Raw genomic sequence first — 14197 nt, forward strand, 5'->3', positions numbered from 1 at the left:
TAAAAAGAGGGAGAAGGTGAGATGACAAGAAGAAGAGGGGAACAGGGAAATAGTAATGCAGGAGAAAAACACTCAAGGAAAGTACAAATACAGAGAAATTCTTATGAGGCTACCACTGAACTGAGGGCATTTAGTAAAATAATAACCTCCATCCAGGCTCTTGCATTGAGTTAACTGGAAAAACAATATATCATCTGTGTTTGTAACTGTCCAGTGTATTTTTATCCTGTCATTTTCTGACTAAAATGACAAACAAATTCTCCCATGAGACAGTATTCACCACAGCCCGGAAATAGTGCTAATGTTGACCTAAATAAATAAAACTTCTCCTGCGTAAGAATTCCTGCAAGGATTCTTTAACACAAGTTACTTTGAAAACGTTTACTGCAAAATGCATATGAAACCCCGGGGGAGCAAAAACCTGCTAGACACCATGGTCTCACTATCCCAACTTGGCAAGAGAGGCCAAGAAAACTACTGGAGAAAACAGTGGTGCTCAGGATAAGATTTCTGTTGCCAAATCAGAAGGTCCTTGGTGCTATTGATAGACCTTTCAGTTAGAGCTCAGATGAATTTTCACAGATAAAAAAAATATCGCAGAATTGTACACATGGGTTTGAGTGAAGAGATGTTGGCACACACAGAGCTTTACCTGTCTTGTCTTAGGCAGGTAATGATTTTCTCTGGCTCAGATGGTGCTATTACTCCTGCTTGAGTTTTTGTTAGGGTCATTCGTTGCTGTTAATGAGAGCAGTTTCACACTTAACAAAGTAGATCTCTGTAGATGTGCTGTTCATTGAAGTGAATTAGATCTGTTCTTAATCAATATGAAGCTGTAGAGCTGAGATCTCTTTCCAAAAATTAAACTGCCCAGAGATAGGTGCAAGTCTGGAGGAAAATTTTGTGGAGGCTTATTTAGGACTTTATTGTAAATGCATCAAACTCAGCAGCGTTAGAGGCTGTTGGTAAAAATGTTATTGCTACTCCTACTTTTTTATTTGCATCATGGATTTGAAGCTGATTTTGTTCCATTTGCAGCCCACATACTGCTGCAGCATCCTTCCTTTTGCTCTACCTGATAACCCGTCAGAAAGGTGGCCTGTTAGTAAAACCTCTGCAGAGGGGAGCTTAGCAAGTCGTTTTTTTTTTCCAGAAGAGATGACACAACTGGCATTTGTTTTTCCAAGACTTGAAGCTAGAGTAGCAAAGAAGAGCCATTATTTTAACGTAGTGCTGCGTGCTTTGCCTTAGAGATGTTCTGCATGGGCTCCCTCCTTCCTTACATGCAACGCACATACTAAGCCTTTAGGTGCACTGATGTCATTGTGAGTTAAATCCACTTCAGCTACCCAGGTCCTGTCTGCCTCTCATTACCTCTATTGGAGTTGGACTACATATCATCTATATGTTTTCCCTTCCACTTTCTTTTCTGATGCACTCTCCTAATTGCCCCTCATAAGAGCCGAGGTAACTTTTGTTTGTGACCCGGGGAACTTTATTGAATAAGTGTATCTACAAGTGTTTCTAACACTGAACAGCACACAAACTGCATGATTACTTTCAGTGTCTCTTATTGAACAGAAAATATTTTAATAACCTGAAAGATTCTCAGTGAACAGTGCTAGATCTGTGCAATTTATGGCATATTTAAATATTTTTACATTGGTACCCAAGATTGAATTCCAATATTTCTCTTTTGTATCTCTGAGCATTTTAATACACTTCTGGGAACACTTACCTTTTATGATGAAAACAATATTTTCTAACATAAAGTGGTGATTTCAGCTTAAGTGCAACCATATGTATCTTAGGGCAAGGGCTTTTGGTTCTAAATAACTGTTTAATGTTAAGGATCTTTCACAATGGAAACGTCACAAACTACCATGTACCAGCTTACTTGGAGAAACAAAGGTAAAATGCAGAACAGTACAGACTCTACAGCTAAGAATAAATAAGTAAATACTTTGAAGCACAACTGCAAGTTGAGGTTTGTTTGTTTTTTTTTTTTTCTTTTTCAATGAAAACTGTGTAACTACAGTGATATGGGAAAAACACAAACCAAATCTACCTGATTTAATGAGCCAGTCTCTCTTGGTATGGGTTAGATCATATCCTATCGTAGTTTACTTTTCTGATTACTAATGGGTAATAACACTGCTAAACCTCATTCCACAAAACTCAGCAAATGACTTGTCCTCAGGTCTGTACAGCACATAGCTCTCATCAATAGAAACATCACATTCTATTACTTTGTTTTGGGCAGAGATCTCCAATCTGTCAGGAACCCAAATTAATCTTTACATCTTTGAGGGACATTTTTTGCATCCATTTTACCAAAAGAAAAACTGAGGCAGAAAACTTTTAAACTGCCAGTAAATTACTCTGATATTGCAGCTCAGTCCCTAAGCAGTTTGCCCACAATAATAATGCCGGTCAAGATTTGGCAGTCCCAACACTTTTCTCTAAGAAGTATGTAATGATTCTTTTCTGGTGCCCACTGGGTATATTACTTTGGCACTGGGAAAAGATCCATGTGAAAATATTTGTATCGTAATATAAAGGATATACACACATTCCATTGCCTAACAGCAAAGCACTATTGAGGAGCAATTATTAATTTGGGGATAAAACGACTTTGGTTGTTCAACTTGTACATAAATCAGAAGAAAAAGCAGAGGACTTGGACAAACAGTGAGAGAATAGCAATCAGATTTTCTGTCTCTTAAGCCTTCTGGGACTCACACTGTCTGACCTAAAAGTTAATATTCAGCTGTGGGTCACAACACGTTTCTTGTGGACTGCACCTTGGGCTGGTGAATTTGAAAGAAGTTTTATGGAAGAGCTGTGAAATCATAGAACAGAATCATAGAATCTTTTAGGTTGGAAAAGACCCTTAAGATCATCAAGTCCAATTGTTAACCAATCACTGCCAAGCTCATCACTAAACCATATCCCTCAGCATCACATGTCTTTTAAATATCTCCAGAGAGGTGAATCAACCACTTCCCTGGGCAGCCTGTTCCCGTGCTTGATAACACTTCATGTAGAATTTTTTCCTAATATCCAACTCAACCTCCCCCGACACTGATGAGAGGCCATTTCCTCTCATCCTGTCACTTGTTACTTGAGAGACCTACCTCACTACAGCCTCCTTTCAGGTAGTTGTAGAATGATCAGGTCTCTCCTTGGCCTCCTTTTCTCCAGGCTAAACAATCTCAGGCCCCTCAGCTGCTCCTTTGTCTCCAGACTCATCACCAGCTTTGTTGCCCATCTCTGGACAGGCTCCTACACCTTAATGTCTTTCTTTTAGTGCGGGGTACAAAACAGAACACAGCACTCAAGGTGCAGCCTCACCAGTGCTGACTACAGGGGGACAATCACTGCCCTGGTCCTGTTTGTCACGGTCTTTCTAATACAGGCCAGAAGGCTATTGACCTTCTTGGCCACCTGGGCACACTACTGGCTCATATTCAACTGACTGTCAATTAACACCCTCAGGTCTTTTTCCACAGGACAGCTCTCCATCCACACAACCCTAAGCCTGTAGCATTGCATGGGGCTATTGTGGCCCAAGTGCAGGATCCAGTGCTTGGCCTTGTTGAACCTCATACAGTTGGCCTCAGCCCATTGATCCTGCCTGCCTGGGTCCCTTGGAAGAGCTACCCTCAAGAATATCAACAGTCCTGCTCAGCTGGATGCCTCTCCAAACTTAATGAGGGTGCACTCAATCACCCTGTCCAGATAATTGATAACAATATTAAAGAAAACAGTCTTCAACCCTGTAGAATACCACTGGTGACCAGCTACCAACTGGATTTACCTCCATTCCCCACCACTCTCTGGGCCCGGCCATCCAGCTGGTTTTCCACCCAATGAAGAATAAGCTATGAGCACACACAATTTCTCCAGGAGAATGCTGTGCGCAACAGTGTCAAAGGCAAACAAACCCAAAGTCCAGGTAGACCACATCCATGGCCTTTCTCTCACTCACTAAGCAAGTCACCTTGTCATAGAAAAAGATCAGATTAGTTAAATGCTATAGGAACACCAGTCTGCGGGGGCAGGGGATGTCACTACTTGTAAGCCAGCAGCTGTTGCTCTCCTTGCCTGGTTCTTGTTCCCCGTTCATGGCTGGGTACCCTTCCAAGCCCTACTTTGCCTCAGAACTACAGGAGCTGGCTAGCAAAGCGAGCAAGTGGCTGGTCCTGAGCCCCCGTGGTTCTGGGAGTGCCGTGGTGGGGCAGCTGGAAGCACACGTGTCCGGGCGGGCGCTGGCAGGGAGCCTCACCCGCACGCCCCGTGATGCCGGGGGCCCTCCATGCCGCAGCAGCCACCCTGTGCTGTGCTGTGCCGTGCCGCCAGCCTTTCCTCTCTAATCAGACTTTTAATCAATCAGCACTTGGGACAAAGCACAGGCCTGAAGAGCAGATGATGTATGCCAGTGTTTTCTGATCTTTTGTGGGTGACTCACTTTTTGTGCAGCCTGTTTTCCATAAGGTGGAGAAGGCAACCCAGATACTACCAGGGAAGGGAGGTGTGAAGATTCAGATAACTACAATAAAGATTAATTCCAAGTTCTTTGTTGGGAAAACTCAAGATGGCTATCATTAATAATTTCAGCCTCTGTGGTCTGTGCAGTTACGTGAGACTGAAATGAAACTTGGCCTAAGGTTTCCCTGCTTTTCAGTGGGTTCGATTGTTGGCGTAAAGATGTAGTTGCTGTGAAGATGCTGTCTTTCGTAATCTTGCATATATCTTTTTCCCATGTTTCTCACAAATCTTTCGACATTCATTGCTTGGGAGTAATTCCATCTACATCTAAACTATGTGGCAGTACTCCGAAGGAGAGAAATCTGAGAGTAAAATCTAGAAGGAAAACCATAGGCTGGAAAACAAATGATTAATCGCAAGTAAGTAGGTGAGAAGAAAGTCATAGAATATCAGTACTTCTCAATTATTTAAACTTAATCAGGAGCGTATAAATCACCGTATCTTAATGTGACATCTTCCTGTAACACTAAACCTCTCTCAAAAAATGTATTTTGGGTATTGGCCTAAAGAGTGTTCTCAGAGAGTAGAGCAACAGAAGCAAAAACAGTGGTGAAGTGAACCAGTTCAAACAAAAGTTACATAGTTAACTGAAAAAATAAAGATACCTAAAAAGCCTTGAATGTGATTTGAAAAGTGCAGATTAGATTCTTAGCTGCTTAAATTGACATAGCCCCATGGCTTTGTGGAGCTGTGCCACCTTACACCAGAGCAGGATCTGTTTTGCATGCCTTGGGCCTCTTGGAGAAACAGCAAAGAAGAAAAACAGACAAAACCTGTTCAAATCACCCTAATGATTGCTTGTCTATATTAATAACTAAATGAAGCTAGTTAAAAAACTGTCTTTCAAGCTAATTCATTGTTACGAGAAAGGTTTTTTCTTGTGCAAACTCATTAGTTGAGCTTATTCTCTGTCATTTACATTTACTAATACATGTAGCCAAAAAATGCTGATGAATAAGCCACTGGATCTGAAATCCAACATTATGTGCTCATAGTCACGTGAAGTAAATAAGTACAATGTGTTATCTTCTGTCATTAACATTTCCCATCCTTATATGTGCCATTTTATACATTTGATGTTGTAAGTTATTCTTCCTGTTGCAGCCACATAGGCACCATTGAAAGCAAGAAGCACCTGAAATAATTGTACCCCAATGTTAGGGTGCATGCTGAGCCCTGGGAAGTGGTGCTGTTTTATGAAGGGAAGTAGGAAAGCAGTATTTGCTGGACCATCCAGAGGAGCCAGTGGGAGCATGCAGGCTCTCTCTAGCACAACATAGGGTTGGAGCAAATGGAGGGATTAGATGCAGGCGCCACCCGCTCAGCATGTTTCTGGCTGCAAAGCAGGAATTGCTCATAAGTGAGGAGGTATTTGTTGGGGTTGAGGAGCAGAGAGTGCAGCGATGGGGCCCAGAAGAGATGGTAGTAAGAAGGCCATGATGGGAAAGGCCATGCCAGTCTGGTCCAGCAGCACGTGGGCAGGTGCTGGTGCCACAAAGTCATGAGAGCTCACATGTCTCAGGTGCACCTGGACTGCAGGCAAGAGGAGACATCTCCAGGTGTTACCTCCAGTGCAGACTGAAATTCTTAGGAAGAGATCAGAATCAAAGCCTCTTACTTGGATCTCAGCCCTTACAACCTGCTTCTCCCAAATCAGCCAAGGCTGGAGTTCTGACAAGAGATTTTCAAGTTTGCCTTATGGAGACCTGGCTGGTGGTCATGCATCATGCTCTGGTGGGTCCTACAACCTGTTTATGGGAAGGGAGGCAGGCAGGGAATGGCCACTGTTCACCACTGCACATCCTCATCAGTGCCAGGGATGCTGGGAGAGGAGAGGATGAGCTAACAACTGTGGAGATGGCAGAAGACTCACTATAAATGAGAATGGAAACATGTCAGTTTAGAGAAATAAACCCTAGAGAATGACTGAGAGCAATGGCATGAGAATCATTTTTCCTTAGTTCCTGATGCCCTGTGATTTTGAATGAGATGTCTGAAGCCTTTTCTCTGGAGGTACACTGGAGGGGGGGTGCTGGCAGGGGTCCTATGGTATGAACATGTCAGGGAAGATTATTTGTATGATACAGAGTGAAGAAAGTCAGGAGGACTTCAAGTTTCTGCCATGCTTTCCTATGGATATGACCCTTTCACATGCAGAGCTCTTGGTTTACAGGAGTGAGACTGCGAGAGCAGGATCTGAAATGCATGGGCAGTATTTTTTCTCAGTCTTATCAAAAGCAAAGTAACATCAAAATACTGAAGTTGATATAAATGATATTAATACGTAATAATTGTTTCCCACACTTAATTTACAGATAGATTGACAAAAGCATTCTTACTTAACCACTCTCATGGACAATTCACGGTTCAGTAGCCAAGTACTAAGAAGTTCCACTGCATCTCCCAGTAAACTTAGAGAAGTACAGAGTGTAAAAGCCATTGTAGCTATGCAGATCTCAGACTGCCTCACCTTTGCCTCCTACGCGTACATGGTCTACGGAAGACACAGCTATCAATGAGATAGGTGGGAGCATATATAGTGAGCCCGAACACCCCAGGAAAACTTTAAACCCATCCTACTTGACAGTTCCCCATGACAAGCCACCCTCCACCTCATCCTACCTCTGAGAAGACATGAAGAGCCACATGAGCCCCTTACCCAGAGACATGAGGATGGGATCCTCCTTCTGCAGGGCACGTGGGTCCCACCGCTGGGGGGTTTTCCAGGCAGAGGCACTGGAGCAAATGCTCCTGTGAGCAAACAGACCAACAAATTTGTACAGATATTGAGGTAGCAGTTGTGTAACAGCCACAGTGATTTACATTTGCTATCTGCAGATAGGGATGAAAGGCGGGTTGCCTGCAGTGTGCTTGCACGCTCATACATGCACACCCCGGAGGGAGAGCAAAGCAGAGCCCTTGGATCACAGTCAAGGCAGTGATTCAGAGGCAGAGCAGCACGCGCGGGATGGGTAGCTGCTAGCTTGCTACTTGTTGGGTGGGCTTGGGCTAATTAAGCTGTCTGATTGGAGAAAGGAATCAAGGATTCAGGAGTGAGAAGAGAACAAAAGTGCAGCGTCCGTTAGCTTGACGTGTAATTTCATGACAGTTTACAGACCTGTGCAGGAGAACAAAGTGGAAAGCACCTATTTATGTGTCATGGAGGGATGCTGAGCTGAAGGTAAGACTTAGTTCACGAAACAAAGACTTTGGCTTCTTTTTAGTCTTAATCCACCTCCTGCTATACACTCCTCTGTTCAAAACAGTACACGTTGTCATAACATCACTTGCATGTGGGGTAGCCTTGTTTTGTTACAGGACTGGTTTCAGGGAGGAAATTGGTTTCTGATGCTCTGAATGGCTTTGTAAATGAATGATGAATGAAGATGTGGGCAAAGCAGGAGATACAGGGAAGAAATTGATAAATAGGAGAACGCTGTGGAAAAAAACCAAGGAGATCTAAATTACTTACGCAAGACCAGTAGCAATTTGTGTGCTTGATATTAGGTATTAATGGTATCTCTCTCCCTACTGCACCAAAACACATTTGATATGCTCAAGTAAAGGAAACTGCCAACCATCCTGGTGTTTGTGTTAGTTTTAGAGAATTCCCACATTTAATTTCCAAGCTTAAAGCGAAATAAGAAAACTGGAGCTCTGAAGATCATTGCTGTTTCCTTCCAGAGCAATTCTACATGTTTGACATCTTATCTATTGTTTATGTCAGGCAAACAGTGCCTGGCCAACACACAGAGTGGGCTGCAGCGGTAACACGGCGAGCGAATACCTATGAGTATCAGTGATTCATCGCTCCAAGGAGCTCTTGCTTTAATCACGGAGGCCTGGCAGATGAGGAGGACCATCAGGATTTATGACTTTAGGGCAGAGTGACAGCTGTCCCAGGTATTCCAACCCAAATCTACAAATCAATGCTTTTATTAGAAAGTGACAGCAGTAATGGTGAAGGGTTGAGCAACCAGCCATCCCCCAGAACGAAACAGCCATGTGAGAGAGTAACCCTCCTGCACCCACAGAAAAATCAATCTGAAATGAAAGCTTTTGGATGGTTGAGGGATCCATCTTGTAAGCTCATCTCTAGCTAAAGTAATCCCACCTTTCTGAGGTTGGGCTGCCTATTTAGTCACAGGCATGAAGGGAAATGGACTTTAGAGACAGTACCTTGTTAAGCAGCATTTAGCCATGGAGTACCCCCCCAGCCCTACTAGCATTCCTGTGTGGTCACCACATTTCACTGTTCAACTTTCACAGAGACCTTGTTAAATCCACTCTGCTGTTCTAAGTGAACAGTTCAGTAACTGCATCATGTTTTACGTAACAGACCTATGCAGCTGCACAGCTGCACTTCTCCTGTACCACAAACAACTGGGTCCTATCTGAGGTCAGCAGTCCCTACAGGTCATGGAGAAATGAAAACTTCCCTTCAGAACCTGTGGCTGGAGTGATAAGCAGAAATTCAGAAACCTGGGCTCTATCATCCCTTACAACGCAGACACGTACAGGTGAATAGTTTTCTTATCTACATGACTCAGTTTCTCCATCTCCAAAACAGAAAAGCTGCCTCTCAGGAGTGTTTATTCACAAAAATGGATTTGAGGCTTTCAGCTGGGTGGAGGCATAACAATGCAAAGTGCTAGTATGGGCAGCAGCTGTCGCCAGCTTATGCCCAGAAGGAACTAAAGGAGGGTCATAGTGAATGCTTTTAACACACAATCCTCTGTACAAATCAAGAAATGCACTTTATTTTAGAGGAGGGGCCTGCCCTGTGGCTGCTGTGGCCTGGTAAAGCAGGGAAGAACAAGAGACCCTTATGCAGAGCCTGCTCCCAGACTGAACTGCTCCAGCAGAGGTGATACCTGCCTTCTAGCCTCAAATAAATTCCATGCCCTCTTTGAATCAGTTAAAGCTGCAAGCCTTTCCAGCCTGCAAGCACTTGATTAATCAAGATGTGTCAGCCCATACCTGCTGCGAGGACTGTACCATGTGGCTGCTGAGGTGGCCATTACATTGTCCCATCAGGGTAGTTTAGAACTGGTTGATTTGTCTGTTTGATTTCATTTTTAGTAGCTGTAAAAACAGAACAAATAATCAAAAAGGGGAAAACCAAAAAAAGCTCCAATGCTTGTGTTCTGACTGTACGTCCTGCAGTTCTTTGCAGAAAACAAAGTCAAAAGTTCATAAGCTGATGCTTGTTTTGTCATTGCAAACCTTACAGACAACACTTTTAATTTAGAACTGCCACCTGTGGAGCTGAGGGCCTGTACAGGATAACAGTCACCAAGTGCTGCAAAAGCAAACACCAAGATATTTGTCTACAGAGAGGACATGAAATCCTACATGAAGCCCATTATGCTACCACGGTGTCTGCATTCTATCTGTGAGGAGGGCTTGGGAAGATGAGGGTCACCACTCCCTGAGCTGCTGGAGGCTGCCACTTCTTACTCAGTAATAATTGACAGGGCTATCGTTAATTGGTAGTAGATAAAGCAGCAAGCCCACCTCTTTCTGAGAAAGGGCAACTCATTCAGAGTTTTAGAGTTGTTTGTAATAACATTCTCCTACCAGTCTCCATTTGCTTTCGTGGGTGATCAGAAATGTAGCTTTTTGTGGGGAAAAGAGAGAGACTTTGTTGCATCTTCATGGTATACATTTACCATTTTGTTAGGGAATAATGCTATTTTTCCTCTAGCTTTAATGTTTTGGAGAGGCAGCATCTGTAGCCAGAACCACCATTGAAGTTTCTGGATGGAATCATTGATACCTGAAACTTTAGGTGTTGTCATAACATTTTCCTACTTCTACTATCACTTCTCCAATGGGTCAGTTCTACTCACCACATAAGCAAGACTGAATGTTAGTTCTGAGGACAGTACCCTAGGGATGTGATTTTTTTTCCCCTGTCGTTGCCAAGAGAGATGAGAACTATCTTCCCAGTCATTACTATGGCTATAGTCAGTCACCAGAGACAAACATTAAAGATATTTTGGCACTTAAGTAAATTAGAACAGTATCAAACAAATCCTTATAAATTAGGAGAAAGTAAAACTTATAAGCCAATAAGCATCTTTGAAGTTCCTACAGTAACATGAAACTTTGCTCTGTTTTCTTCAGAAAAAGGTTTCCTGTGGTGTTACTCTGTATGTGCAAGATGACTGTTTACGCAGCTAGTTTCTGAGGTCTATACATTTCCAACTGAAAGATCAGAAAAAAAGTGGAAAAGTTACCTCAGCTGGCATTTTTGATCATAGAGGACTCTTAGTAATGACAATAGTTCCCAGAATAAGTCATTGGAGCATTTGAAAAAGAGAAAAAAAAGTAATGATATTGTCAATGTATTGCCTGGTGACTGGAGGAGAGTTTTGCAAAGCTACAACAAAGATGACAGTACTGTGGGCTATTATGCTCCAAAACCACCTATCAGCTTAGCATTTCTCTTCTGGAGAAACTCTGAATTTTGCCTATTTTCCCCCTTTCCAGAAGGGGACAAATAAGCAGCTTTGTAAAAGAACACATCCTGAGATCTGCAGTAAGAGTATGTCTAACAATTTAATGACCTGGGAGCCAGAGATGTTTTTGGGTTTGGTTAGTATTTCAGGAACATGCCTCAGATGTTTTGCTTCACTTCTTAATCTTGAGCGTGGTACAGCATAGCCAGACGCTTGCAATATGCAGCGTCACGGACAGGCACCAAAACAGTGCTGCATATACAATGGAAAAAATGCAGCAGTGACACATACACATTTACAGCTAAATATATGCACACTTACTGCCTTTCAGGTGAGCACAGGCAGCCTGGATTTTCCAAGATGACATGTTATTTACTCTTCTCCCAGCCTTGGAAGAATTTCCCTAGATCTCAAACTGCTCTGCTCCGACAGGGCTTGGGCTAGGAAATGAACCCACCTCAAGTCTCTTCCTACAGCCTCCTTTCTCAGCTGATGTTAAGTAAACACTGGCTTTTAACCCCTACGGTATTATACTTGACCTTTGTACCCACTGAAAATACCTTCATAAATAAATGCTTTAGTAAAGAAGAAGGAGGAGATGGAAGGATTCAGGGGAAATCTAGCATGTGCCAAGCTTGATTGAGCTATCTGGACACTACATCCTGATACAAAGGTGATTAGGGATGTTTAGTGATGGATGACATGTCATTCGCAAGAGCTCTGTCTGTAGTTGCCAACACAGAAAAAGGTCCTTAAAATTCCAGCAGCTGAAGCCCTGCCATCCGTCAGGGAGCAGAACACAGCCATCCACCCACCCACTTGGCCGGCGCAGGAGCCCAAACGATGAGCATAAGTCACAATGATTTTGTTTGTGCAAAACTCTTGGACATGAAGTATCAGGCAGTGCCTGGCTTACTGTGTGTGCCACTCCGATTTTTAGTGACAAGTGCATCTGCATACAGGAGCCCCCAACCTCCTGGTGTGCAGGGCTCTTGCTACTTGGCAGCAAAGAGGTCAGATGGGGAGATGCTGCTGCTCACCCTGGGATTACTCAGTCAGGGGCATACAGTGCATTTCTACCCGTGAGAATGATCGATCTCATAAAACAGCTTGGAAATGAGGTCAGTGCTGGTTAGGCTTCCATTTCTAGGCATTCAAACATTATTGTAACCCAATTCATCATTTGGTTTCTTTTTTTCCTTTTGACTGTCACCCATCACAAAGGTTGCAAAACGGAAGTGGTTTTTGTCTGCTTTTGTTTAGATCTCAACAACGTTAATTTTTAATTGAAAGCCACACTCTTACATCACAAAGCCAGATGGATTTAATTCAAGCTTCACTCAAGCATCCTTTGACTGAGCTTTGAGTACTTTGTGTTAGTTTAGACTAAAGTGAAAAGTAGTCTATGCAATTCACTCCCTATTCAAAATGTTTGGGGAATTTTGCAGATAAGACTCACCTTTTTCCCCCTGCAGCTCTTGGTTACTTGGTCAGGTTCCCACATTGCTCACAGTGGCTAAACACAGACTCATTTCCAGTAAAATAAATAGTTTCTTAGTTGGTACAAAAGCTTGTCACTTCTTTGCCCAAATTATAAGTTCCCCACAGTTTACACCTGTGGCAAATAGGGCCTGAGGGTGTGCAATATGAAAGCAAGTCATTATTTGAGTAAACATGAGATGATGCCATGAGGAAGTATTTGGCTCATCAGGTGGTGGAGAAAAACAGCAGTGTTTGTCCGCTTTTCTCTCTTTCTCCATCCAGGCAGGCACCACAGCCCATTTTTCACAACACAACTGTCCTCCCCCATCTCCATGGTTTAAGGAATAATGTAATCAGGGCAAGATGTGGGGCTCAATAGCTTTTTCCCCACCCATTTAAGGCACCAGCTGAGGAACACCTGTGATTAATGCCACCAGCATTTTCATATAGACAACACAGGGCAGCTGGCAGAGGACAGTACATATCATCCCCAGTTTACACAGGGGAAGCTGAGGTGTAGATGTGCAATTAAGGCAGACCTATTGCTTCAGCTGAGAGTTACTATCCTTTAATCTTGCTGATTCTAGGCTGAAGGGAAGCTACCCGATGAAGGGAGAGAGTATGGGGTTGATCCTTGGTTCCCTTCTTGCAGCCAGCCCCCGGGCTGGCAGGATCCACTCACTAACCTTTCCAGGAGCAGGGCTGCGTGTCTGAGCGAAGACTCACTCAGGACCAACCCCCGTGACTCTGGGTAAACGAAACACTTCGCCGTCTGGCATATCACTCCGTTTCCCACGAACGGCACAAATAGTCACCGCGGCACGTACAAACACAAGGAGTCTATTATTGGCACTTCTCCTTGGCTCGCCGGCGTGACGTCCAACCTGGAGGCAAGCGTTAATGCCCTTATAAGGCTCCTCACACACATTTAAATGTGTTATCCTTTGGCCGATGATACAAACTGCTATCTCAGTAGCATACGGCATGGGGAGGTGGGAGATTTTCTTGGCTCTGTGGTGAGAGAGAGAAATTAAAAAGGAGCCTACAATGCTGAGTCACTGTGACAAATAACTTACTATGGAATACATTCAGGCTTTAGCAAGGAGGCAGCTGATAGTGAGTCAGTGACTGACTAGTGCCTCCTAGATTTTCCTCCTTGGGAAAGATTCAATTTAGTGGGGTGAAGCCCCAACAGAAAAAAAACCAACCTCCCAAAACCATTCCCAGTGTTACCAAATCAATATCACTAATTATACACGTGGCTAAAACTGTCAGGTTACATTATATGTTGTGCAATATGTGCATTTTGTTTAATCTGTGGCACCCTCATCCATTATGAAGCTGTTCAATATGTCCCATTAAAAACACCAATTTCCAGGTGCTGGAAATTTTGGCCAAACTTCAGATATTTATGTGCATCAATTCAAGCATCTCCTCTCTTTTGGTTGCTCAACTTTGCAGCCTTATGACTGTCCTATTTAGTGTTCTAGTTTAGAACTTCATAGCACAATTTAAGCCAAATGAGATAGTTTTGTTTTTAAAAAAACCCAAACCCTTCCAAGTGCAAAATGAGTACAATTTTGAGGCAGAAAGTAGAAGGTGGTCACAATTCATCCAGACATGCGGTATTAGTGAGGCCAAATGTGCACATGCTCAATTCCCACTCCTGTCTGACAGATCTATGCTTAGAGAGGGAAACA

This window comes from Colius striatus, chromosome 7 (assembly GCF_028858725.1).
Source record: "Colius striatus isolate bColStr4 chromosome 7, bColStr4.1.hap1, whole genome shotgun sequence".
Classification (NCBI taxonomy): Eukaryota; Metazoa; Chordata; class Aves; order Coliiformes; family Coliidae; genus Colius; species Colius striatus.